This window comes from Trachypithecus francoisi, unplaced genomic scaffold (genome assembly GCF_009764315.1).
Source record: "Trachypithecus francoisi isolate TF-2019V2 unplaced genomic scaffold, Tfra_2.0 Lachesis_group2, whole genome shotgun sequence".
Taxonomy (NCBI): Eukaryota; Metazoa; Chordata; class Mammalia; order Primates; family Cercopithecidae; genus Trachypithecus; species Trachypithecus francoisi.
This window is the reverse complement of record NW_022681465.1, coordinates 137,901,092-137,926,636: the sequence shown is the minus strand read 5'-3', so window position 1 is coordinate 137,926,636 and position 25,545 is coordinate 137,901,092. Positions and strand designations below refer to the sequence as shown.

The 25,545-nt window shown below is 45.9% G+C and overlaps 1 long non-coding RNA gene across 1 annotated transcript in view; it reads right to left on the bottom strand.

The window, feature by feature from the left end:
• Positions 1-15,375, bottom strand: part of LOC117064571 — a 36,917-nt gene extending 21,542 nt beyond the window's left edge. The window contains exons 1-2 of the long non-coding RNA XR_004429537.1: positions 15,295-15,375; positions 14,426-14,567 (exon numbers count right to left, since the gene is read on the bottom strand). This is a non-coding gene — a long non-coding RNA (uncharacterized LOC117064571). The remainder of the gene's footprint in view (positions 1-14,425; positions 14,568-15,294) is intronic.
• Between the last annotated feature and the right edge of the window lie 10,170 nt (positions 15,376-25,545).

Below are 25,545 nucleotides of genomic sequence, written 5' to 3'. Positions count from 1 at the left end.
GCAAAGGATGTTCATATTTTTAAGGTCTGTGACATGGTTTTTAACGATGCCCTGTGGCTGTTCTTTTTTCGGTGTCACTGCCCACACAGTCACTGGACACCTTCATGGGATTAGGTTATTTCAGACTGAATTGGCCTTGGTGAGTTGACCCTCACTGGTCCTTTGGTGGGAGGAGGGGTGTCCAGGTTTTTTTTTTTTTTTTTTTTTTGAGACAGAGTCTCACTGTCTTGCCCAGGCTGGAGCACAGTGGTATGATATTGGCTCACTGCAACCTCCACCTCCCAGATTCAAGCAACTTTCATTCCTTAGCCTCCTGAGTAACTGGGATTACAGGCGCCTGCCACCACATCTGGCTGGCTAATTTTTGTGTTTTTTAGTAGAGACAGAGGTTTCACCATGTTGGCTAAGCTGGTCTTGAACTCCTGACCTCAGGTGATTCGCCCTCCTTGGCCTCCCAAAGTGCTGGGATTACAGGGGTGGGCCACAGCACCCAGCCCCAGGTTTTGGTTCTAATCTGCCTAAAAACTGTGCCCAAGTATTCTGTTGAAAAAGTAGGTGTGGGCCGGGCGCGGTGGCTCAAGCCTGTAATCCCAGCACTTTGGGAGGCCGAGACGGGCGGATCACGAGGTCAGGAGATCGAGACCATCCTGGCTAACACGGTGAAACCCCGTCTCTACTAAAAAATACAAAAAAAAAACTAGCCGGGCGACGTGGCGGCGCTGTAGTCCCAGCTACTCGGGAGGCTGAGGCAGGAGAATGGCGTGAACCCGGGAGGCGGAGCTTGCAGTGAGCTGAGATCCGGCCACTGCACTCCAGCCCGGGCGACAGAGCGAGACTTCGTCTCAAAAAAAAAAAAAAAAAAAGAAAAAGTAGGTGTGGAGTCAGTTATGGTCATGAGCATTTTCAGGGGATTTTGCAAATCCACACACAAGCCCCTGAGTGCACAGTGAACGCTGAGTCTCACTGGGGCCTGGGGATGTGGACAAAGGGATGCCCAGATTCAAGGTTATCAGTTTAGCCCAGAGGGCAAGAAAAGCACATGGCTGTGAGGACATGTTTAGTACCCGATGCTAGGGAGTAGGAGACAGGCTGACTGTGACAAGGCAGACACAGTACCCTCTGCCCTGGAGCTCGCAGTCTGGTGGGGAAGACAGATGCTGAAAGAGGAGTAGGGCTCAGATCAAGGGCAGTGCTGGATGACCTGAGTGAGTAGGGCAGGGCTCAGGCTGTTTAGGGAATGCAGAAGCCTTCCTGAAGAAAATGGTTTTGACCTGAGACTTGAAGGATGCATACAGGTAAGTACAAAGACGAGTGACCAAGTATCCCAGGCACAGAAAAAAGCCTACAAGAAGACCTGGAGATTAGGAAGAATGCAGCACGTTCAACAGACAGAAAGAAAGCCCTGCATGGCTTGAACAGAAAGAACCCATAAAATGAGTAAAATATGAGGCTGCAGAGATGCAAAGCCTCCTCGTGGCCAGAACTGAGGATTCTTTCCTGGGAACAATGGGAAGCCTTGGAAGAGGTAAGCAGGGGAGAAGTGTGATCCGTATTCTTCAGGGGAAGGCAGGGATAGGGACTGAATCTCCAGCAATTGTGCCTTGTCCCCAGGGTCCCAAGGCTGTCTAAAAGCATCTCTGCCCACTACATTTGGGTCTTAGACCACTTGGCTCAGCCCCACTGCAGTGAAAGCCAAACTCCCAGAGCCCCAATCAGCCTTCTCATCACGGCTGATGCCCTCCACGGGTTAGCTCAGGCTCCCATCCCAGGCCTGCTCTCTTTTAATGGATAAATATAGCATGTTCCAGTAACAGCACACACATGAATATCTCTCTAATTTCTACATAAAGACATCACATTCCCCTCACCCCACCCACACCTCAAAGACAAGAATCTTTGTCATGAAATTAAATAGAATGAGATAATGGAATTGAAAGTGCTTTGTAAAAGACAAAACTGCCAGAATGGTGGCAACTTTTTTCAAACTTTATTTTTCTCTTAAGCAGCAGAATCTTTTTTTGTTTTTTAAAATGAAATCTCACCAGACACCTATCTGTTCCCATGATGTCATCTTTTGGAGACATTTCAAATTTTACATGTCCAAAATGAAGGTCTTGGGTTCTGTTATCCTCTTCAAAACTGCTCCTCCTTCACCTTCTCCATCTTAGTTCTGACACCTCCCAGGTGCTCATGCCAGAAGTGGAGAGGCAGTGCTGATACCCTCACCAGCTTTTCTCCAACACGTGTCCCTGCTCTGTCCTCAGGTCTCCCTGGCCCCCACCATCCCTCTAGCCAGCCATCATTCACCTGAATTCTTCAACAGCCCCTACCTCATCTCCCCAAGGCTGCATGAGCCCCCTTTCTAGTTCAACACTCACATACTGGCCAGAAAGGAACATACGGAGAGACTCGTGCACAGATCATAAATATTCAACTTGATGGGTTCGTCTAAATGGAACACACCCACGTAACCAGCACCCAAATGAAGAATAGAGTATTACCAGAAGCCCACCCCATGCCTCTTCCTTGTCACTTCCGTGTCTCTCCCCGGGCTACCATTATCCTGACTTCTAACACTGTAGATTAGTTTCAGCTCTATTTTTGAACTTTATATACATGGATTCATATCATGTATACTGTTTGATGTCTGCCTTAACTCATTTACCTTTGCGAGATCCATCTATACCATTATGTGGCTATAATTTATTCATTTTCATTGCTGTGTGGTGTTTCATTGTGTGACTATATAATCCTTTATTCAGTCAAGCACTGAGAGGCATTTGAGTGGCTTGTGGTTTGGGGTTATTACAAAGAGGGCAGTTGTTAAAATTCTGGTCTTTGGTGCACATAGTGTGCATTTTTGTTGGGTACCTACCTGCCTGGGAGTAGAATTGCTGTAACGTATGAACATGTTCACAAAGTGATATTTTTAAAGTACAGCCAGATTCCAGCATTCTCTTTCTAAAACCCTCCATGGCTTCCTGCTGCATTTATAATAAAGTTCAAACTTTCACCTACGCCCACAAGGGGCTTGTATGCCCTGGCATCTACTGCCCTCACATATACTGCTTGCCCGCCATATTGACCTTCTTTCCATTCTTGGAGACTGCCAAGCTCTTTCTCCGCCAGAGAGCCACCCATTTGATATGCTGCGGTTTCGAATTGGCCTTCCCTACTCATCCTTTATGTCTCAGCTCAAACAGAATTCTGTTAGAAAGGCCTCTCCTGATTCCCCAGCTTGAAATCACAATTGGTATGATTATCTCTCATTACACAGTGCACAATGACACCCACAATTTGCAATTGTCTAATTGTCGATCACTGCCTCACCCACTAGACCGTAAGCATCAAGAAAAGGAGACTGTCAGATTCTCTGCTGTCTCCTCAGCACCTAGCACTGGACTGGAGCATAGTAGGTGCTCAAGGAATATCAATGTGGTAAGGAGAGAGGACGAAAAAACAACCAAGGTCTTAAAGGCGTACAGAAACCAGGGTGTAAATCTTGGCTTCATCACTTACTACCTTTGTCCCCTTAGGTAAGTTACCTAGGCTTTCTGGGCCTAAGTTTCCTCCTCTGTAAAATAAGAATAATCCTACTGGCCTCTCAGGCAGATAGGGAGCTGTGAGGAATGACTGACTGAGAATATATGTATGTATATTGCCTAGCACAGTGTTGGGCACAAGGTAAGTGAAGAGGTGGCTTTCCATGGGTCAACTCACTGAAGCCTCACCACAATTCTAGGGGCAGGCACTATTCTAAACCCCCAGTTTATAGACTGAGAAACTAAAAAACTAAGCCTAGAAAGGTTAGGTGCCTTGCCCAAGAATTCTGGCTCCGGAGCCCAGGCTCTCCTCCACTATAGCATTAGCGGTAGCATGTAAAGGATCAATAAAAAACAGAGGAAGGGGAAATGGTGAGTTCCTGACAGCCAGCAGCTCCATTCACCCCCACCCTCTTGACATCCATTCATCCCCACGGAACCCTAAGGTTAGGAAACACAGTATGAAAACCACTGGGTTACACAAACATCCGTGGTTATTAATAGCCGTAAAGAAAAAAATAGAGAGATCTGATTGCATAAAAATTTTAAACTTCTGTATAACAGAAGACACCACAAACAAGGTCAAGAGATAAATGAGAGTCCAGGATAAAACATTTAAACTTCGTATGACAAAGGCTTACTGTCCCCGGCATGAACACATTCCTACAAGTTAACTGGGGGGAAAAATGAATAACCCTATGGAAAACTTGGCAAATAATGTGAACAGTATACAGAAGAGGAAATGAAAATGGCCAATAAGCATATGTATAAGTAGGGAAATAAAAATTAAATAGTGAGTTCCCATATGTCTCCTAATATTGGCAGAAACAAAAAGATTGGTAACGTTTATAGCTGATGGCAGAGTAAGAAAACCAACTCAATCATACCCATTGTTGGTTGTAAAAAATTACAGTCTTGTAGGAAAATTTTTCCAAAATATTATGACAAAAAATACGAGACAACTTTCAGAAATGAAAGTAATAACACATAAACTCCCTAGCTAGCTAGATACAAGAATATTCATTGCAACATCTTTGTAACAACAAGAAACTTGAAATAGCTTGCTCCCATCAATACAATTGCATATTATGTAACTCCTTTTTTTTTTTTTTGAGATGGAGTCTGGCTCTGTCGCCCAGGCTGGAATGCAGTGGCGCTATCTCTGCTCACTGCAAGCTCCGCCTCCCAGGTTCACGCCATTCTCCTGCCTCAGCCTCCCGAGTAGCTGGGACTACAGGTGCTGGGACTACAGGCGCCCCCACCACACCTGGCTAATTTTTTGTATTTTTAATAGAGATGGGGTTTCACCATGTTAGCCAGGATGGTCTTGATCTCCTGACCTTGTGATCCACCCGCCTCAGCCTCCCAAAGTGCTGGGATTACAGGTGTGAGCCACTGTGCCCGGCCATTATGTAACTCTTAAAACAAATGAAGTAGCTCCATGTGTATCAACTTAAAATTATCTCCAAAATGTGGAGTGAAAAAAGATGTTAAAGAATAGTGTTGGCTAGGTGCAGTGGCTCACACCTGTAATCCCAGCATTTTGGGAGGCCAGCCAGGGAGGATCCCTTGAGTCCAGGAGTTCGAGACAAGCCTGGGCAACAAAGTTCTCACTTTGCTGCCTCTGGGAAAAAAAAAAAAAAAAAAAATCAATCATTTAAATTAGAAAAAATTAGCTGGTCATGGTGGTGGCGTGCATTTGTAGTCTCAGCTACCTGGGAGGCTGAAGTGAGGCTCACTTGAGCCCAGGAGATAGAGGCTGCAGGGAGTTATGATTGTGCCATTGCACTCCAGCCTGGACAACAGAGAGAGGTCTTGTCTCAAAAAACAGAAAACAAAAAAGAATAATGTTTATGGTTTGGTACCATTTTTATAGAAAACAAACAATAAATATACCCAAATGACACGGAATACTTTATCAAATAAAAGTAGGAAAATCAAATTTCTGATTACAGTATGTCAAAAGAGTTGGATTGGAAGGTGTTAGTTTTGCTTCAGATACATCTTTAAGTTTGAATTGTTGCAGTGAGCATGTATTATATTCCAAATATTAATAAGCATTGCTCATTAGTAATGACTTAATAAATGTTGCCTGTCCATTTAGCCTTGCAAAACCTTTTCTGCATTAAGATTGACCTTGCCTCAGTTCCTACAAAGAAGCTGCTGGTTGGAGAGGTGTTAATTATCTTCTAAACAACTTCCTCTGATTAACCTCTTGGCTTGTTCTGATGCCAGCCTCCCAGGGAGAGAAATCTTATATCATTATTATTGTTAAAAGAAATATAAGCTCTGAATATGCAACACATGCCCAGGGTAGCAAGATGAATAGAAGGTTACATAGTGAAAAGTGAGTCTCATTCTCATCCTAATATTGTAGCCAATATCTTAGTCCATCTCTACCCCAAGAAGGCAGTCAGCACACCAGCTTCTTTTGTATCCTTCCAGAGATAGACTATGCATATATTAGAATAGACATGTATTACAATATTCTATTTTTTAAACACAAATGTCGTACATAATGTTTATATACACAAATATGTTCATATGGAAGATGCCTTTCCATTCTTTCCAGCTAGGACCTGATTAATTCCAAGGCGGCAGCTTCTTCCTGCTCAAGCAGCCAGGTTTCCCCAACTGAGGCAACTTATCCATCCATTCATCTATTCAATTATCCATCCACTAACAGTGCTAGCAAATATTTGCTGAGCATTCACTCTGTGCCAGGCACAGAAGCTGGAGATGAGGAGGTGAAAGATAAGGTCCTTGCTCTCACTCAGCTGACCTTAAGTGGGGAAGGAAGAAATTATGTAGAAGAAAACAAGTTGTAGAATAAAACTAGCAAATTGTAGGTAATGAAAAGTGCCAAAGGCCAGGCGCGGTGGCACAAGACTGTAATCCCAGCATTTTGGGAGGCCGAGATGGGCAGATCACGAGGTCAGGAGATCGAGACCATCCTGGCTAACACGGTGAAACCCTGTCTCTACTAAAAAATGCAAAAAACTAGCCGGGCGAGGTGGCGGGTGCCTGTAGTCCCAGCTACTCGGGAGGCTGAGGCAGGAGAATGGCGTGAACCCGGGAGGCGGAGCTTACAGTGAGCTGAGATCCGGCCACTGCACTCCAGCCTGGGCGACAGAGCAAGACTCCGTCTCAAAAAAAAAAAGAAAAGAAAAGAAAAGAAAAGTGCCATGGAGAGACTCATGCTCAATTAAGAAGGGAAAGAAAGGGGGAAAGAGAGGGCGAGGTGAAAACGGAGGGGAGGGGAAGAGAGGGCCTATTTTAGATGGGGTAGCTAGGGACGCTCTCCCTGTGGAGGTGACGTTTAAGCTAAGACCCAAATGACAAGATGCAGCAAATGTTCCTTGCCCTGCTGGCTTTCCAGTAAGGGTTTCTATGGGCAGCGTGTCAACCTGATCCTAGTGGTGACAAGGCTGGGCCCTGACGTCTTGGAGCATGCGATTGAACCCCAGCTCTGCCAGTGAATGTTGTGTGAGTCCTAGGAAAATTATTAAGCTCTCTGTGCCTCAGTTTCCTCATCTGTATTATGAGGTTATATAAGAATAGTACTAACAATATAGGATTGTAGTGAAGATTAAATGATTATGCAGTGTGGGCTGGCACAAAGAAAGTGATCAGAAATGATAATATGAGGCGAAGAGTTCTTACATGTGACACCAAAAGTATGATCTATGAAATTTAAAAATTGATTAAAATTTTCTTCATCAAAACTAGAAATGTTTGCTCTATGACAAAGACCACTGAGAATAGGAACAGACAAGTTGTAGTCTGGGGGAAAAATATTTGCAAATCACATATGTCACAAAAGACTAGTATCCAGAATATAAGAAGAACCCTCAAAACTCAATGTAAGAAAAGAAACTGAGCAATGGCCCAAAGACTTGATCAGAGAGCTCACCAGAGAGGATACAAATAAGTACATGATAAGATATTCCACAGCATTGGCCGGGCGCCGTGGCTCAAGCCTGTAATCCCAGCACTTTTGGAGACCGAGACGGGCGGATCACGAGGTCAGGAGATCGAGACCATCCTGGCTAACACGGTGAAACCCCGTCTCTACTAAAAATACAAAAAACTAGCCGGGCGAGGTGGCGCGGGCGCCTGTAGTCCCAGCTACTCAGGAGGCTGAGGCAGGAGAATGGCGTAAACCCTGGAGGCGGAGCTTGCAGTGAGCTGAGATCTGGCCACTGCACTCCAGCCCGGGCGACAGAGCAAGACTCCGTCTCAAAAAAAAAAAAAAAAAAAAAAAAGATATTCCACAACATTAGCCATTAGGGAAATGTAAAACAAAACCTGATGAGATACCACCGCATACCTATCAGAATGGCTTAAAAAAGAAACAAAAAAACCCCCAAAACTCTGACAACAAATGCTGGCAGGATGAAGATTGACAACCCTCATACATTGCTAGTAGGATTGCAGAATGCTGCAGCCTCCCTGAAAACAGTTTGGCAGTTTCTTATAAAGTGAAACTTTTATTTAACATATAATTCAGCCATTCCATTCCTAGGTAATTTCCCTAGAGGAATGAAAACTTACAGGCACACAAAAACCTGTACACAAATGTTGATAGCAACTCTATTCACAATCACTAAAAACTAGAAGCAACTCAAATGTTGCTCAACGGGTAAATAAACTGTGGTTTGCCTACTAGTCCACCACTAGAAACCTACTCAGCAGTAAAATGGTACGCACCACTGATGCACGCAACAAATGAGTGAAAGAAGCCAGTCTCAAAAGGTTATGTGTTATATGATTCCATTTACACAGCATTCTTGAAAGACAAAGCTAGGGTGATGGAGAGCAGATCAGTGGTTGCCAGGAGTCAGGGCTGGGAGAAGGGTGTGACTACCAATGGCAACTCAAGCTAGTTTTTTGGACTGATGGAACTGATTTATATCCTAATTGCAATGGTGGTTACACAAATCTACGTATATGTTAACATTTGTAGAACTGTCTGGGCACAGCAACTCATACCTCTAATACCAGCACTTTGTGAGGCCAAGGTGGGTGGATCACTTGAGCCCAGGAGTTTGAAACTAGCCTGGACAACATAGTGAGACCCTATCTCTATAAAATGTGCAAAAATTACCTGGGCATGGTGGTGATCACCTGGAATCTCAGCTACTCGAGAGGCTGAGGTGGGAGGATCGCTTGAGCCCAGGAGGCAAAGCTTGCACTGAGCTAAGATGGCACCACTGCAGCAAGGCTCTTAAAAAAAAAAAAAATTGTAGCACACACACAAGACAATTTTACTGCATGTTAATTGTCAAAATAAGAAAAACAAGTCATCAGTGGTATTGTCATTCTGACTTAGCCACTCACTCCCAGCCTCTCTTTCCTCCCTTTTCCTCATTTTCTGCAACCAGAAATTCCTTAAAGAATAGGCACTTCTACCCCCCAAATATTTGAAGACATCCTAATAACTTGACTTGGCTACTTTTTTTTTTTGAGACAGAGTCTCACTCTGTTGCCCAGGCTGGAGTGCAGTGGCACAATGCACGATCTCAGCTCACTGCAAGCTCCAATTTCAAGTGATTCTCCTGACTCAGCCTCCTGCGTAGCTGCGATTACAGGCATGCACCACCATGCCCGGTTAATTTTTGTATTTTTAGTAGAGACAGGGTTTCACCATGGTCAGGCTGGTCTCGAACTCCTGACCTCGTGATCTGCCCACCCCGGCCTCCCAAAAGTGCTGGGATTACAGGCGTGAGCCACCACGCCTGGCCGGTTTTGTTACTCTTAATACAAAGATAATATATGTTTGTTGGGAAGAAATAAAGGGAGCGAGAAATCATTACAGAAATCTGTGATTAGAAAGCGAACACCCTCAGGAATCCCAGCCCCAGAATGAGCTGCTTTGGAACAGCTTCCACCATGACCATTTCAAAGCGATTTTATGCAGCTCTTTCCTCACAAGGTTTAGAACTCACAGGGTAGGATTTACTCCGATAGATTCTTCAGGTAAACGTTCTTCAGGTAAACGAGGAGGGCCTGGGGGACCATGACCTAAAGGGTTGACATCTGGGACGCCAGCCCATCCTCACATCAAGGCACAGTGTTTCAAAGTTGGATGGAGTCTTAGGGTGATCTAGTTCATCACAGGCCACCCAGTTCCTTCCTCTATCTCTCCGTCACCGCCCCCGGGGAGGCACTGTCTCTCATGGTAGCATCTTCCCCACAGCCTCCATCCTGCTCTGCGCAACGGCTGCTACATCCCATCAGCCAAATGCATTTGAGATTACTGGTTCAATCATTTAGTCAATCTTTGACCAATCATTCATTCACTCATTTGTTCCTTCCTTCCTTCGTTCAAAAGTACTTACTGAACACTTACTATGTGCCAGGCACTGGGCTAAGTTGCAGGAATACCTCCATGAACAAGATAGACACGGTTCCTGCTTACATTCCCTTCAGAGATAAATACCACAAATTCTAACACACATTTCCATAACAACTGTGCTAGAGCCTGTAAGACAGAATGGCATGGCATGGTGGGACTGAATCTGGCCAAGTCAGGCTTCTCTGAGGAAAGAGCTGTTAAGCTGGGCAGGAGTTGGCCGAGTTCAGAGCAGAGGGAAGGGCATTTGAGGCAGATGGAACTGCATATGCAAGGGCCTGAGAGGTCAGGGTGGCTCGACCTCTGACCGAGCCGTTGCTACTGGGATTGCAGAATGCAATTGTGGGGACACAGCAGTGGACAGGGCGCAGTGAAAGCTCTCCAGGGAAATGTTCTGGGAACTCTTGCCACTGGCCTTGTAGCCTTTCTTTCCCGTTCCCTGGTGGGTCCTTCATCGGAAACAGAACATTTTCTATAGAGGCTCCGAGTACAGGATCTGGAGTCAGGCGGATGTAAACCATCTCACCTGGGCTCCATCACTATGTGTGTGCAAATGGCAGCAACTTAATCTCCCTGGGTCTCATTTTTCCTACCTATAAAATGGGTATGAAACGATAACATGGGTTGTTGTGAGGATTAAGGGAGATAATCCACATAAAGTCATGACCACAATGCCTGGTACATCAGCCGTGCTCCGTGCATTATAGCTAGTGTTGTTATTATTGTTCTTATTAATATTTTCAGAGGCATCAGGGTCCCTGTCCCTGGAGGTGCAGTCTCTTTATGGCTAAATATGGAGTTAACACAGAGCCAGGGAGGGTCTCCCAGGCCCTGGATTCCTAGAGACAAAAGTCTGGGCAATGACTCAGTTGGAATATTCCATGAATCCATCAAGTAAGTTTTGGAAGTGGACTTGTGTTTGTCAGTGACACAGACAGAAGAATGGGACAGCTAAGACCCAACAAGGTTTCTTAGATGACAGATGTGTGCTGCTAGTTGACATCGGCCCCCACTCCCCACCCTGCCTTCCACCCCAAAAATTGGACTCTCTTCCAAAGGATTCCAGTGATGCTTTCGGTAAGGAGAACCCCACTAAGTCCTCTCTGGGCTGAGGAGTCACGGGTTCTGCCTTCCCAGAAAGGCACCTTTGCTCCACTGGGAGAATGCCTTTGGACTGATAAAGACTCTCTGAGTCCAGTTATGGGTAGGAATACTGCAAGGAGGTGAAGCTATTTTTTGCCACATGCTCTATCTCTCCAGCAGGCACAGTGACATTGCCCAGGATCCAAATAGCCCCAGCTGTAGAAGGTCATGGAGCTGAAGGCTAGAAGGCTTGGCTCTTCCAGAGCCAGGGTGGGGGACAGGGGTACTATTTGCATCACAACTTGAGGGGGTCCTAAGACCTTTAGCTGTCCCCTTGCCCCAGCCCCAACCCACAGTCCGCAATACTCCTGTGGAACCCATTCCCCTCTGGGCCCAGAGTCTGGTGGCAACTGTTTATTTTTAGCCTTTGATTCCCAGAGAATGCAAGAGTGGGTGCTTGTGGAGCAGGGGAGGGAGGAGGGAGGAGGAAGAGGAACTTCAGGGCTTGGACGGCCAAGGAGGACACAGCCCAGCCCAAGCCCAATTTCAGCCCTGTGACAGCCTGTGGCGGGGTCAGGGCCAAGTCGTCTCCCTTCTTGGCCCACTCAGCTCAGGACCAGGTTGGGCTCATGCCCCCCTGTTCCCCGTCTCTTCTTCCCTGAAAGCCCTAGAGATTCATGGGCTTTCCGTTCCTCTTTCGAGCCACCCCCAAGCTCTCAGTCCTTTGGTGTTCTCATTCTCAGACACAATGGGTGCATCACAGGACTCCTCCACACCTCTCTTCCTCCTGCCTCTGAAAAGACATCCTCCCAGCCCATCTCCTTGTGCCTGCCTGGCACTGTAATAGGTACTTAATACATACAGGCAGACAGAGGCTGTGTTTCACTGCTTCTTCCTATAGGCAGAAGGCCTGAATAATGGAAGAACCAATAAGAGGAAGTCACAAAGGTTTAGAAACTCTTACCAAACCCTTAAGTCTTTGTCCCTGATTGCCTGTTTCCTGAGAAGTTCCCTGGCACCCCCAGGGCTCATCTTTGCCTGGGTGATCCTGAGGGAGATGCATTTATTCTTCCTTCCTCTTCCATTCTACCTTCAGCCTTTCCTTGACCCTTCTCTCCAGGATACCTAGGCCCTCCCCACAGCCTGCATGAGAGTCTGCCAAAAGGGAAATGGGCAGGTTGTGCTGGCTGAAATCCTGGCTCCAAGACACACGAGTTGCGTGACCTAGGGCAAGCTGTCCTGGCCCCTGCAAGAGATCATACAGCTCTCTTGGGGGTTGCTGTGAGGTCTTGCAAGAATGTGTGTAAAACGGCCGGCAAACAGTAGGTGCACAATAAGTGGTTGTTGTTATTATCATATAATAAAGAGTGCAGAAAAATAAGCCTTCTTTTTTAACATCTACTTTCACTCTATATCTGATCATTCTTCATATTGGTATCGTGCCTTAATATTTTACAAAGCACTTTCTCCTCCATTAGCTCAGCTGATCTCCACACAACCCCTTGAGAAGGGCCAAGTCATTATTGTGGGATTTTTGTCCCCACTATACAGATAAAGATATTCAGGCTCCAGGGAGATGTAGAACTGTCTTGCTCATCATCGTGTCGACAGCACCTAATGCAGCGCCTGGTCCACAGAAGGTGCTCAAAACAGAACCAAGCAAAATCCTGTTGAAGAAATGGCCTATATGATGTCACCCTACAGCCACCCACCCTTTCCTCATCAGTAAAATGGGAATTAACACTGCAGGACATACAAAGCAAGTTACGATTCTAGAATTCAACTACATGTTAACAGGTGGCAGGGAATGAGGCATGCGTATCCATACCCTTTCCCCTTCTTCCCAGAAGGGAGACTGCCTGGGTCTTTCAGGAGAATAATTGGGAAATGCCTTTGACAGGAAGATGGATGTAGCTTATTCCCTGAAGATCCCGAGAACAGATCATCCCTGTCCTTGCATACTGGGACTTTGGTTTCTCGAGCTGGGAGCTGAACTTAAGAGAGAGGAGAGGGACCTAAGTGTGTGCAGCCATGGGAAGCAAATTCCAAGGAAGAGGGAAGGGTTCCAGAGTAGAAATTATGATTCCCTCTAATATTGACACCTTGAGGAAAAAGATTCTGTTGCATTTGGAAGAGATGGGGTGGGGTGAATGAAAATTTCAGGGAAAGTTAAACTATGTGCAATCCCTTTTTAGGTCAAAAATAATTTCAGTAATTTAGGGACATAAAAATCCATTATGTATAAGTTGATTTTCTCTGCAAATTATCACAATCAGTATATTACATTTCAAAGTATAATATTTCAGGCAATAATTATAAATCTGTGGTTTACTGTTAATTTGGTGATAAAAAAAACAAATGGAGCTATAGCTATTAAATTTTAGGGAGTCTTTTCAGTTTGCCTGTTGATTAAAAACAGAGGTCACCCACACTTGACTTCAGTAAAACCTCTAACATTTTGAGTGCTTGGGGTTTATAAACAGAGATCACACATCTTTAGGAAAGTTGCTGAAACTGTAGGAGGGAAAACCCCCAACTCACTGATAACATTTGTCTCTTGGAATTTACATCATCCTTCCAAATGTACACTTTATTTGTTAGAGACTGTAAATCATATTTTCCCTTAAACTAATTTGCAATGCTTTTATATTCTTGGAATTGGTCTCATTATATTAGAGAAAGAGAAAATGGAAGAAATAATGATTAAAGCTGATATTTTTTGAGCACCTACTATGGACAGGATACTGTTTTAAGGACTTTACATGCATGCATTTATTTAATTCTTAAAACAGTTCCCCAGCTCCTCATAACATAGGAACCATGATTATCCCCATTAGAGGAAGTGATGTGACTTGCCTAATGTCCTATGGCTACTAAGGGAAGAATCAGGATTTGAGTTCCCATTGAAAGCAAAGTGGTGGTGAGCTGGGGTGAGCATTAGGCACTGGTCAGCCCTACTCATTTAGTCACGTTACCTCTCCAGAGTGAACTGGGGCAAACCACCCTCCTGCTGCCTCGCTGTCCCATGAAACCACCTGGAACCCTCTTGTTCCCTGGATCCAGCCCCAAAGGGAACATTTTTGTGACTTAGGCAACTAATGAAAGCATACCAGTGCGCCTTAAATATTGCTTCAGATTTTTGAACTCAGAGCAATTTTAAATGCCGTAAACTCTCATTTTAAAAGGATTCAGTCCTTAATACTTTTTTTAGATTGAGAGGTCACAGGGGCAAGAAAAAGCCAATTTCCAATTCACTCCCAATTCTGTATTTCGCAGTCATGCTCTAAGGAGTCTGTCCGGAGCCTTGTGAGGAAGCTGAACATTAAGATTACATTTTGGTCCTTCCCATTGATTTGCTTCTTCAACCATCCTTATTAAGCGCAAGACATTGCAAAAGGTATTAGGAACACCAGTGAGAACAAGGCTCTGTCCTCATTCAGCTTACCTTCCAGGAGTAGGTGACGACTGACAGTAAGAAGTAAACAAACAGAGGGATTCAGCTGTGGTGACTGCAGAAATGCTGAAGGAAATCCCCTGTTTCACAGTCTGCCAGTGCCCATGCTGGTCAAGCTCGCCACCACTGGGGCCTGGGGAGTGAAGTGGGCAGGAACACACCCACTAACATCAAGATGGAAAGTTTGTAAGAGGAAGCCCCCAGGATCGGGAGCACCGAGTTCTCAGTCTTGCAACAATAGCAACTCCCTGGGCCACAGAGAGGTCACTTCCCCTTGGTGACCAATGCCAGACTGCCCTGCTCCTGGTGCTCAGGAACTGTACTGAGTACCAAACTGACACCAACAACAGCCTCATGTTCTAAACCTTCCTGTGGCTTGAGTTTTAGACACCACTTCAGGAGAGCAAAGTATACCTAACAGTGTTTGGACAACTTATGTTTTCTTATGTTTGTTTGGTTGGTTGGTTGGTTGGTTTTTTTTTTTTTTTGGAGACAGAGTCTCGCTGTGTCACCCAGGCTGGAGTGCAGTGGCACAATTTCAGCTCACTGCAACCTCCGCCTCCCGGGTTCAAGTGATTCTCCTGCCTCAGCCTCCCAAGTAGCTGGGACTACAGGTGCCCGCCACCACACCCAGCTAATTTTTGTATTTTTAATAGAGATGGGGTTTCACCATGTTGGTCAGGCTGGTCTTGAACTATTGACCTCAGGCAATCCACCCACCTCGGCCTCTCAAAGTGCTGGGATTATAGCCATGAGCCACCGTGCCCAGCCTTGAATATTTTATCTTTGGGGAGATTTGCTTTTCGGGCTTAATTTCTTTGATGAACCAAAAAAGTTACTAGAATGAAGTGGACACTAACCTTACTCCCACACTGCTAACTCCCACCTTCACGCCCAGGACCCAGTGGGAGGATCAGGGTGGAGACTGCCTCCTATTGTTATCCTGACAATAAGGAATGTCCCAAGAGGCCTCAGGGTTCCTGGAGCCCTTTCCCATCCATGATGTCAACGAGTCCCCACGGCGACTGGGAGGAGGAGGACAGTGCTTACACACAGTTTCAGGACACCAGACCCAGTGCCCTTTTTACTATCCAAGTTTTTCCCAACCTTCTGTCATCTGAGTCCTCCCCTCCTGTTTTTTGCCATAGCTCTAGACCACCCGTACCATTATTTACTTGATATATCTTTAAAGGTGGCCTATTTTCCCCCTTAGCTTAAATGCCTTTATGAGAAATGAAACTTGATATCACTGCCATGATTGGAAACTTGATATGACTGACCATAAATGGAAGGCAGTCATACAAATACATGCAACGAAATGTTATCAAATCCCAGCTAGACACTGTTGCCTCCTGAAGGCTCTGAGACTGAGACTTGCTCTCTCTTTATAGAAAAGGGAGGTTAGTAAATGTCAGAGAGGTATTGAAGAGTCTAGCACCCATTCAGGCTTTCTCCTTGAAGAACTGAAGGGGAATTGAGAAAGGGATGAACTTTTCTGCCAGGTGAGTCAACGCTGTCATGCCCATCTTGGATACTGCCCACCAGTAGCCCTTGTCTCGTCCTTGGGACAACCTATGGTGCCGCACTCCTTGGAGAGCAGAGGATTCATCCTTGGTGACTCAGGTTTCATCCAGTTGGTTCCCCCAAGCAGGAGCCCTGTAACCACCCTGACCTGTCTCAGAGGCTGCCCTTTTGCAAGTCCTCTCGTCTCTGCCTTCTCCTCTGTGAGGTCCCAGGTTCCATCCCTGCCTACTCTTGTTTTTGCACCGGTCTCTCCTCTAATCCACAACCTGTAAGGTGTCAGAGTTCTGCTGCACCACTGCAATCCCCTCCCAAAATGGGCCCTCTGCTTTCCATTTTTCTCCATTCAGCATATTCTCCAGGCCCAGCCCAGGTGCCTTTTGAAAGCCCAGTTCTGATTATGTAGCTTCGCTGCTAAAAAAAAAAAAAACCCCTCAGCCTCTCCTGCTCTCAGGATTACATGGCTTCCTCCTTCTGGGGCCTCCGAGGCCCCACCTGCCGTGCACACACCCGCCCTGCATATACCTGCCCTGCACACACCTGCCCTGCACCTGCCCCTCCCAGCCTCATTCCTCACTTCACTCCTCCAGCTCTTGCATCTCACAAGGTCGGACTTCCTCCATGTCCTCATCAAGCTCCCTCGACTTGGGAATTTCGTAAACAATGCTGCCTCTGCTTGAAGCACAGCTTCTCACCATCACCCACACATTCTTCCTGTCTTGGCTGAAATGTCACTCTCTCCTGGCAGCCTCTCTCAGTCTCCTTGAAGCAGCACCTCTCTCCCCATGAACTGTGTTTCTCCCATGCCTCCCCTCTATTGGAACTGCCTGTGTCCATTTGCCAGTCTCTAGCACAGTGCCTAGCCCGTGGCCAAGATTGCGTGGAGCCGCAGCAATGCTTGTTGATTGAATGGAAGGTTTTCATTCCCTGCACCTACCAGTCTATACTCCTACTTTCTACCTGCCCTGCTCTTTTTCTTGACTGAACTAAATTCTACCCCTTCCCTCCCATGATTTTCCAACTCAATTCCCACCCCTCCCACGAAGCCACCTTGGATCACTCCAGCCCACAGGCTCTACCTTCCACTGAGTTCCATAGCATCTGTTTGTTTATTGAATGAATGAATGGGATGGTGCACATAACAAATGGGGCAAAGTCAGAAAATAATGTCATTTCAAACTCAAACTCACTGCAACAGCTTCTGCTTTCTAAGAGGGAAGGCATAATTCCAATAGGTGGAAAAACAAATCTCCATACTATCTCCTTCTTTGAAGAGGCTGATAGGAGAAGGAGATAAAATGGATTAAAATTACAAAGGATTTTTGTTTTTTCTTTCCAGTAAAAGGTGAGATCCTAAGAAGAAAGTCTCTTTCAGAAAAGTATTTGGCTCTTTGAGAATAAATAATAGCTGCACATGGTACAAAATTCAAAAGGCAGATGGCCCTTCCTTAGCACATCACGTTAATGAGTCTTGGAATGTGCAAGGATTTCTTTGGAAATGGGAATGGAAAATCCATTGCTCCAAATGATACCTTGAGGGAAACTGCATTCCTGGGGATGGACCTCGAACATGGACTCTAAGGGCCAGGAGACCAGGCTGGATCCAAATGGAGAGGTAGGGGCCAGGTATGGTGGCCCACACCTGTAATCCCGGCACTTTGGGAGGTTGAGGCGGGAGGATCTTTTGAGCCCAGGAGGTCGAGGCTTCAGTGATCTATGATCGTATGATCACTCCACTGCACTCCTTCACGGGCGACGGAGTGAAACTCTGTCTCTATAAACAAAACCAAAACCAAACAAAAACAAATGGAGAGCTGAGGTCTGTGAAGAGAGGTGGCCAGAGGACTTGGTGGCATAAGGGCCTCCAGGCCCAGGGCTGCCCAGGATTCAGGTTATCAGTGCTTGCGTTATTGACCACACCAGACCACTGGCAGAGCTGGCTACACACAAAACCTCTGGAGGGAGAGTTTTAGAGGAAAACAAGGAAAGACAGTTCCCATTACCCTGGAATTGAAACAGCCTCATGGAAGGAAGGAACCCAAGGTCTGGGGACATGGGAAAGAGAGAGGCCCCTAGGAACATGCAGAAACCTTTGGAGGGCATTAGACCGCCCACATGAGGAGGAATAGGGCACTAGCCAATTATTTTTAATCTCTGAGGACATGTGACTTGAGCTAACACTGGAGTTACAAGGAGCCTTGCTTCCTACCAGTGTCCTCTTGGTTGATTTTCACTCTGCGTTCCTAACAAGACCAGAGGCTAAGACCAGAGGCTAAGGCCAGGGACTGGGTCTCATTTCTTCTTGTTCCATCCTGTCAACACCACCTACCCACCCACCCACCCAATAACAGTGGGCTCAACACTGAATCCATTTGTTAGAACTTTTTTTATTTTGTAAAATACACATAACATAAAAATTATAGTCATAACCATTTTTAACTGTACAGTCCAATGGTGATAAACACGTTCATAATATCCATCACCACCATCTCCATGGACTCTTCCCATCCTATAAAACCGAAGATCGGTGCCCAGTGAACAATATCCTCCCTAATTCTCCCCTACTCCTAGCCCTTGGCAACCGCCTTTCTATCTTTTTTTTCTTTTGGTGGGGGGGACAGGGTCTTGCTCTGTCGCCCAGGCTGGAGTGCAGTGGCGTAATCACTGCTCACTGCAGCATCAACCTCCTGGGCTCAAGCAAGCCTCCCATGTCAACCCCGAGAAGCTGGGATTACAAGCATGTGCCACCATGCCCGGCTGATTTTTAAAATTTTTTGTAGAGATGAGGTCTCACTATGTTGCCCTGGCTGGTCTCCAACTCCTGGACTCAAGTGACCCATCCTCCTCGACCTCCCAAAGTGCTGGGGTTACAGACGTGAGCCACCTCGCCTAGCCCATTCTACTTTCTGACTTAAAGATTTTGGCTACTCTGAGTACCTCACATAAGTGGAATCATACAGTGTTTGTCTTTTTTTTTTTTTTATTTTTTTCCCCTGAGATGGAATCTTGCTTTGTCACCCAGGCTGGAGTGCAGTGGTGCGATCTAGGCTTACTGCAAATTCTGCCCCCTTGGTTCAAGCGATTCTCCTGCCTCAACCTCCGGAGTAGCTGGGACTACAAGCGCACCACCACGCCCAGCTAATTTTTGTATTAGCTACCAAAAAAGTAGAGACGGGGTTTCACCATGTTGGCCAGGCTGGTCTTGAACTCCTGACCTCGTAATCTGCCCTCCTTGGCCTCCCAAAGTGCTGGGATTACAGGCATAAGCCACTGTGCCCGGCCCAGTGTTTGTCTTTTTGTGACTGGCTCAGCATGATGTCCTCAAGGTACATCTATATTACAGCATGTGTTAGAACATCCTTCCTTTTTAAGGCTGAAAACTATTCCATTGTATGTACATGCCACATGAATGGCATGGTGTGTACATGCCATTCATCCATCAGTGGGTACTTGGGTTCCTTCCATGTTTTCACTATTGTGAATACTGCTACTAGAAACCTGGGTGTACAAGTGTCTCTTTGAGACTGCTTTTTACTCTTTTGAGTATACACCCATAAGTGGAACTGCTGGATCCTATGGCAATTTTATTTTTAACTTTTTGAGGAACTTCCATATTGTTCCACAGGAGCTACACCATTCTATTTTCCTATCAACAGTGTACAAGGGGTTCTAATTTCTCCACATCCTTGACAACACTATTTTATGGAGGTTTTGTTTCTCTGTTTTATAGTAGCCATACTAATGGGTGCGAGGTGTATCTTATTGTGGTTTTGATTTGCATTGCCCTAATGATTAGTGATGTTGAGCTTCTTCTCATGTGTTTATTGGCAATGGGTGTATCTTTTTTGGAAAAATGTCTATTTAGACCCCTTGCACACTTTTTTTTTTTTTTGAGACTGAGTCTCACTCTGTTGCCCAGGCTGGAGTGCACTTGCATGATCTTGGCTCACTGCAGCCTCCGCCTCCCAGGTTCAAGTGATTCTCCTGCCTCAGTCTCCCAAGCAGCTGGGACTACAGGTACACACCACCACACCCAGCTAATTTTTTTGTATTTTTAGTAGAGATGGGATTTCTTCATGTTGGCCAGGCTGGTCTCAAACTCCTGGCCTCAAGTGATCCACCCGCCTCGGTCTCCCAACGTTCTAGGATTACAGGTGTGAGTCACTGCGCCTGGCTCCTTTGCTCATTTTTAAATTGGGCTGTTTTTTTCTTCCTTGTTAAGTTTTAGGAGTTCTCTATATACTCTAGATAATAATCCCTTATCAAATAGGTGATTTACAAATATTTTCTCCTAATCTGTGGGTTGCCTTCTTATCTGCTGATAGTGTCTTTTGGTGCACAAAATTTAAAGATTTTCATGTAGTCCGATTTGTATATTTTTTCTTTTGTTACAGAGCCTTTAGTGTCATATCCAAGAAATCACTGCCAAATCTAGTGTCATGAAGCTTAGTACTGAACCCATTTTGGTGGCCATCCACAACATCCTTGTTGAGAGAAGGACTTTGGCTGAATGACTAATAACTACTCCCTCTATCCAACACACATACACACACACACAGCTCTTGGAAATAGCCTACAGGAGGGAGAGTGTACTATCTGGGTTGCCAAGAGCCCTGGGTGCTAACCTGTCCCCCATGACCAGTGTACCACTTTGGGCAACCTTGGGGCAAAGCCCTTGACTAATCCAATTTCTGTTTCCCTCCACACCCTTCAATCAACAGCTCAAGGAACGACAAAGCAATCTTTATGGCTGTCATATTGGCTGGATTGTAGGACTACAAATAAGGCCGTTTCTAAATAATTCCCAAACTGTTCAGATATGAAGGCTGTAATGGGCAGAGACTGGCATTGGCTGGGGAGCCGGACAAAGCAAGATTGCCTGAGGCCTTTGTAACTGCCTATGGTGGCTATACGGACCTGGAACCAGTGCCAAGTCAAATATATGTACAAAGAGGAGGCTCAAATTCCCCTTCTCAGGCCAGCCCTGGCAGGCTTGCTGCCTCCACTGGAGAGATAGAAAGCAAAGGCACAGAGAGGTTAATGTAGCCACGTGAGCATCTATAGGGTAATCAAGAATTAACCCCATTAGGGCAACACCTAATTCCTAACTTCTTACAGGCTCCAAGTTACTGAATTTCTGCCAAATTGAGGTTTTTATTACTTTCCACAGAAAAATAATTCTCCAAATGATATCATTATTATAATAATAGTGTGGGACTGTTGGGGCTTCTAGGAAACTAGCTAGCCATCAGCTTGCTACCTTAGATTCTTGGCATTGTTCAATTGAAGTGTTTGGTTTTAATTATTTGTGAGCAAACCAGAATGTTCATGGCATATATTAGTCATTTCGCTGGGTCCAGATTTAAATCATGGCACTGGGAAGCTGGTGTGCCGGGAAGAATAACACCAGTCTGTAAGCCTAGCCTGCTGCCCAGCAGGTACAGGTCAACACTTGTCACCTATCCTGACATTCTCCAGGGATAACTAAAAAAAAAAAAAAAAAAAAAAAAAAAAATTGGCTTTTATAAGATGAGTTCGTTGAAAAATAAGCCAACTTGTGTTGGTGATAAAAGGGAAGAGGAAGACAAGTCTAAGTGTGTGTTAGTTCTTAAGCCAAAAAACAGAAGTTTCAGATCAACTGAAGAGTGGAAGATTGGACTCACTGGTGGCTCAGATCCTAAAAGTGACAGACTCCACCTAATTCCTAAAGGGTAATAAGAAAAAGCAGTCTATAAAACCATTTCAAGCAATCAACAGCAACACCAATAACAGAAAACATCTCTTTGGTAAGCGAGAGAAGAAACTTCAGAGACATCAAAAAGTGTTTAATGTGTAGCATGAAGACGTAACCCTTAATGGAAATGGGGTTCTGGGGTAAGGCAATTACCTGAACAAAGATTTCCACACATACAAATTTAAGGATCACAAAGGTCTCCAGCTGTCAGTCTGGAGAAGATCAGAGGCCCACCGGCCTCCTTCCATCAACCTGCTAATCAATTTCACGCCCCTCTCCCAGCCCATCTCAATTGGGACGTCATAGTCGTGTGCCATCTAGTGGTCAATGTGATTACTGCATGTAACTGCCTGGGGCTTTCTGTTTTGGTTTTACTAAGCTTTCATTCACTCATTGTTGTAATGTATCTGGTGCTGAGAATATAATAGAGAACACGACAGACATGGTTCTTCCTTTAGGAACCTCACCGTATAGCAGGGTGAATTAAACACATAAAATACAATATAAGAGGTACAATCAAGACATATTAAGGGAGGTAAGGGAGCCCTGAGGAAGGATATCTAATCTAGATTTGGTGATTGGAGGAGGCTTCCCAGAGGGAGTGCCATTAATGCTGGCACCTTAAGGATAAGCGGAAGTTTGTTAAGTATGCCTAAAAGCCAGGTGTCAAGAGAGCACAACCAGCTCATGTTGGGTGCAAAGCTTTGTTAAGAACTTTGAACTTGGCAGGGTGCGGTGGCTCATGCCTGTAATCCCAGCATGTTGGGAGGCTGAGGCAGGTGGATCACCTCAGGTCAGGAGTTTTAGACCAGCCTGGCCAACGTGGTGAAACCCTGTCTCTACTAAAAAAAAAAAAAAAAGCTAGATGTGGTGGCAGGTGCCTGTAGTCCCAGCTACTTGGGAGGATGAGGCAGGAGAATTGCTTGAACCTGGGAGGCAGAGGTTGCAGTGAGCTGAGATTGCACCATTGCACTCCAGCCTGAGCGACAGAGTGAGACTCTGTCTAAAAAAATAATAATAATAACTTTGAACTTCATTCTTGGGACCGTGAGAGCCATTTCTTTTCAGGGACAAATGAAGAAAGCCTATAGAATTTGAATTTCTCCCGGGCCCTGGCTTACACCTCTTACCTCTTAGAGTCCAGACCCTCACAACCCACCCCCTGAAGAGTGGAATGATGTTATTCTTTAATTTTTTGTTTTCTTCCCAGGCATGAGTTGCTTATCCACATGCCCTTGATCTCTCCTTTCCCTGTGTCAGCAAAGAAGATTGTCTAGTGTTGTCATCATTTCTAACCTAGGGCAGAGCTTCAGCTTCTGCAAGAATAGATCTGGCAATGCCAAGCTCCTTTCTAGGGCCAAAGTCCTTAATGGGGGAGATAGTGGCTGCTGTCTGTGTAAGGTCCTGGGGACCCATGCTTCAGTATCCCCTGGGGCATTTAATGAAGCAGCTTCCCAGACCTTCCCATCCTCACTCAGAGGAGGTGGGTCCCTGGAATGGGCTCCTGTGCCCCAGTGATCCTGGGGCTCGCTCGGGTTAGAAGCGCTGGTGCGGTGGTTGGAGCACAGGCCCTGGGGTCAGTTCCCTCTTACAACTCTGTCTAGCCCTGCCTCCCACTGTGTGTGACTCAGCTGTTTGGTCTCAGGCCAGTTACTTAATCTCCCTAAGCCACTGGTTTCTATTCTTGAACAGGGAAATAATAATCATAAAACCTACCCAACAGTATTATTGAGAAGATTCGATGAGATTGTGCATGTAATGAGGCTGGCACAGAGTCTGGCAAATAGGAAGTACTCATCAAAGCTCAAAGAACATCAACAGTTGTGTCTGGGACACATTTCAGTCATAAAGAGAATGGGGGTTAACACCAGGCCATGGGCCTGGATCCTCAGGGGCTGGAATTCAGAGGAGTAGGTTGCCAAGGGGAGGAGAGAAGACCTAGGGGATCGGACATCTCACTCAGAGAGGAGTTGAGAGCCAGCAAGCCAGAGAGGCAGACTGCCCCTGGACAGCTGGGAGCAGAGGGTTGTAAGTGCACAGCAGAGTGGGTGGAAATGAAATCTTCATGAAATGCTCAGAGAATCTGACAGGAAGCTTCCCTCTGCTAACATTGCTTTTCAGTGACTCTTATCGACACAAACCAGCCAAAGCAAAAGAGGGAATTTTGAGTTTGTTTAACTGAAAAGGCCAAGGGTAGATATGAATCTGGTGTAAACATTGCCATCAGGAACCAGTCTCCAATTCTCAGCTCTACTTCTGCCCATCTTAGCTTTGTTCTCAGGCTGGCCTTGCTCTATGTATTGACAAAAGTCAACCATCAGCTCTAAGTGTAGTGCTGCAGGTAACAAGCCCAGCCCAGAGACAGCACCTCTCTCCTGATAGCATCAGCAAAAATCCTGAGGCTGACGTTCATTGGCTTAACTTTGGATCACATGCCCATCTCTGAACCAATCACTGTGACCAGAAAAATAGAATTTTCTGATTGGCCAGGTCTGTTTCTTGTGTTCAATCTTGTATCCAGGGTTGGTTCAGCCCCACCCAAATTACATGGAGTGAGCATGAAGAGTTCCCCAAATAAAAATAAGGGTCCTGTTTCTGCGAGAAGAGATGGAGGACAAACCAAACAAAACTGAGGCATCCTCAATTTGCCCATGTGTGAGACACCCTCTTGCCATTGGTCCCTGGAGTTAAGCTGTTCTTGGGCGCCTGAACATCCGTGTTCAGTTTTGCTGCAGCCCCCACAGGCTTGCCCCTTGGGAAGGGGATTCTTCCAGCACTGGGTAGCAGGCAGGAGTCGTCTCCCCCACAGACAGCAGTGACACCACAGATGGTGCTTGCTGAAAAGGCAGTTCTAGGGAGTAGCAGGCACAGGTGGTGCTGCACAAGCCCCTAGCTAGATTCCCCTAATGCCCTTCAGGAGAGGCTGTAAAAGGAGAAAAAATCAGAGACTTTATGAGAGTAGGGGAATGAGGACAGGCTAAAAGACTAGGACTCCTCAACCATGGCGGCTGCCGACCCAGGGGAGCTGATGGCCCTGGGCTAGGAGGCGTTGGGGATTATGTCCCTGCTCTGCCACTCTGGCCCTCCCTTTACCCCAGGCCATGCCACTGCACCCCAGCCCAGTCTGAACTGTGCATTCCTGTGAGGGCACTCCCTCACTCCCTCACTCTTGACACACACACTCTTGACACACACCCGGCCCTCGCACTCATTCAACCAGCTTAGGGTCTACAGAGGGCCATGCTCCATGCCAGGAGCTACCGTGGGTCCCCAGGAAGAGCCTACCTCATGGAACCTCACAGAACACACAACTCAAGAAAGTGCCATGAGGGCCATGTTTTATGAATGCACTCTATTTTTATTGCATTAAGTCATACATTAAGTGATTCTCCTTGTAAACTATTCCAATCATACATTTACTACTGAAGCTACTTAACTCCCCTCTCCCCAGCCAGGCCCCTCCCTCAAAGTAAGTAACCTGTTATCCATTTGATGGATAGCTGTTGAAATATTTGTCTACATATTTACATCCTAATATGTTCACATGCAGGAATATATAGCTTTAGTTTTGTTGACATCTTTTGAATAGGTCTGAAAGGGTACCCAGTGAAAAGTCTCCCTCTTACCTCATCCCTCAGCTGTCCCTTCCTCTCCCAGAGCAGCTGGCCAGGTCACCAGTTTCCAGTGTTTCCTTCCAGCTACGCTAGGCCAGGAGTCAGCAAACTTTGTCTGTAAAGGGCCAGGTCGTAAATACTTTAGGCTTTGCAGGCTTATGGTCTCTGCCCCAACTGCTTAACTCTGCCATTGTATTGCAAAGGCAGCCATAGACAATATATAAATGAATGAATGGGGCTGT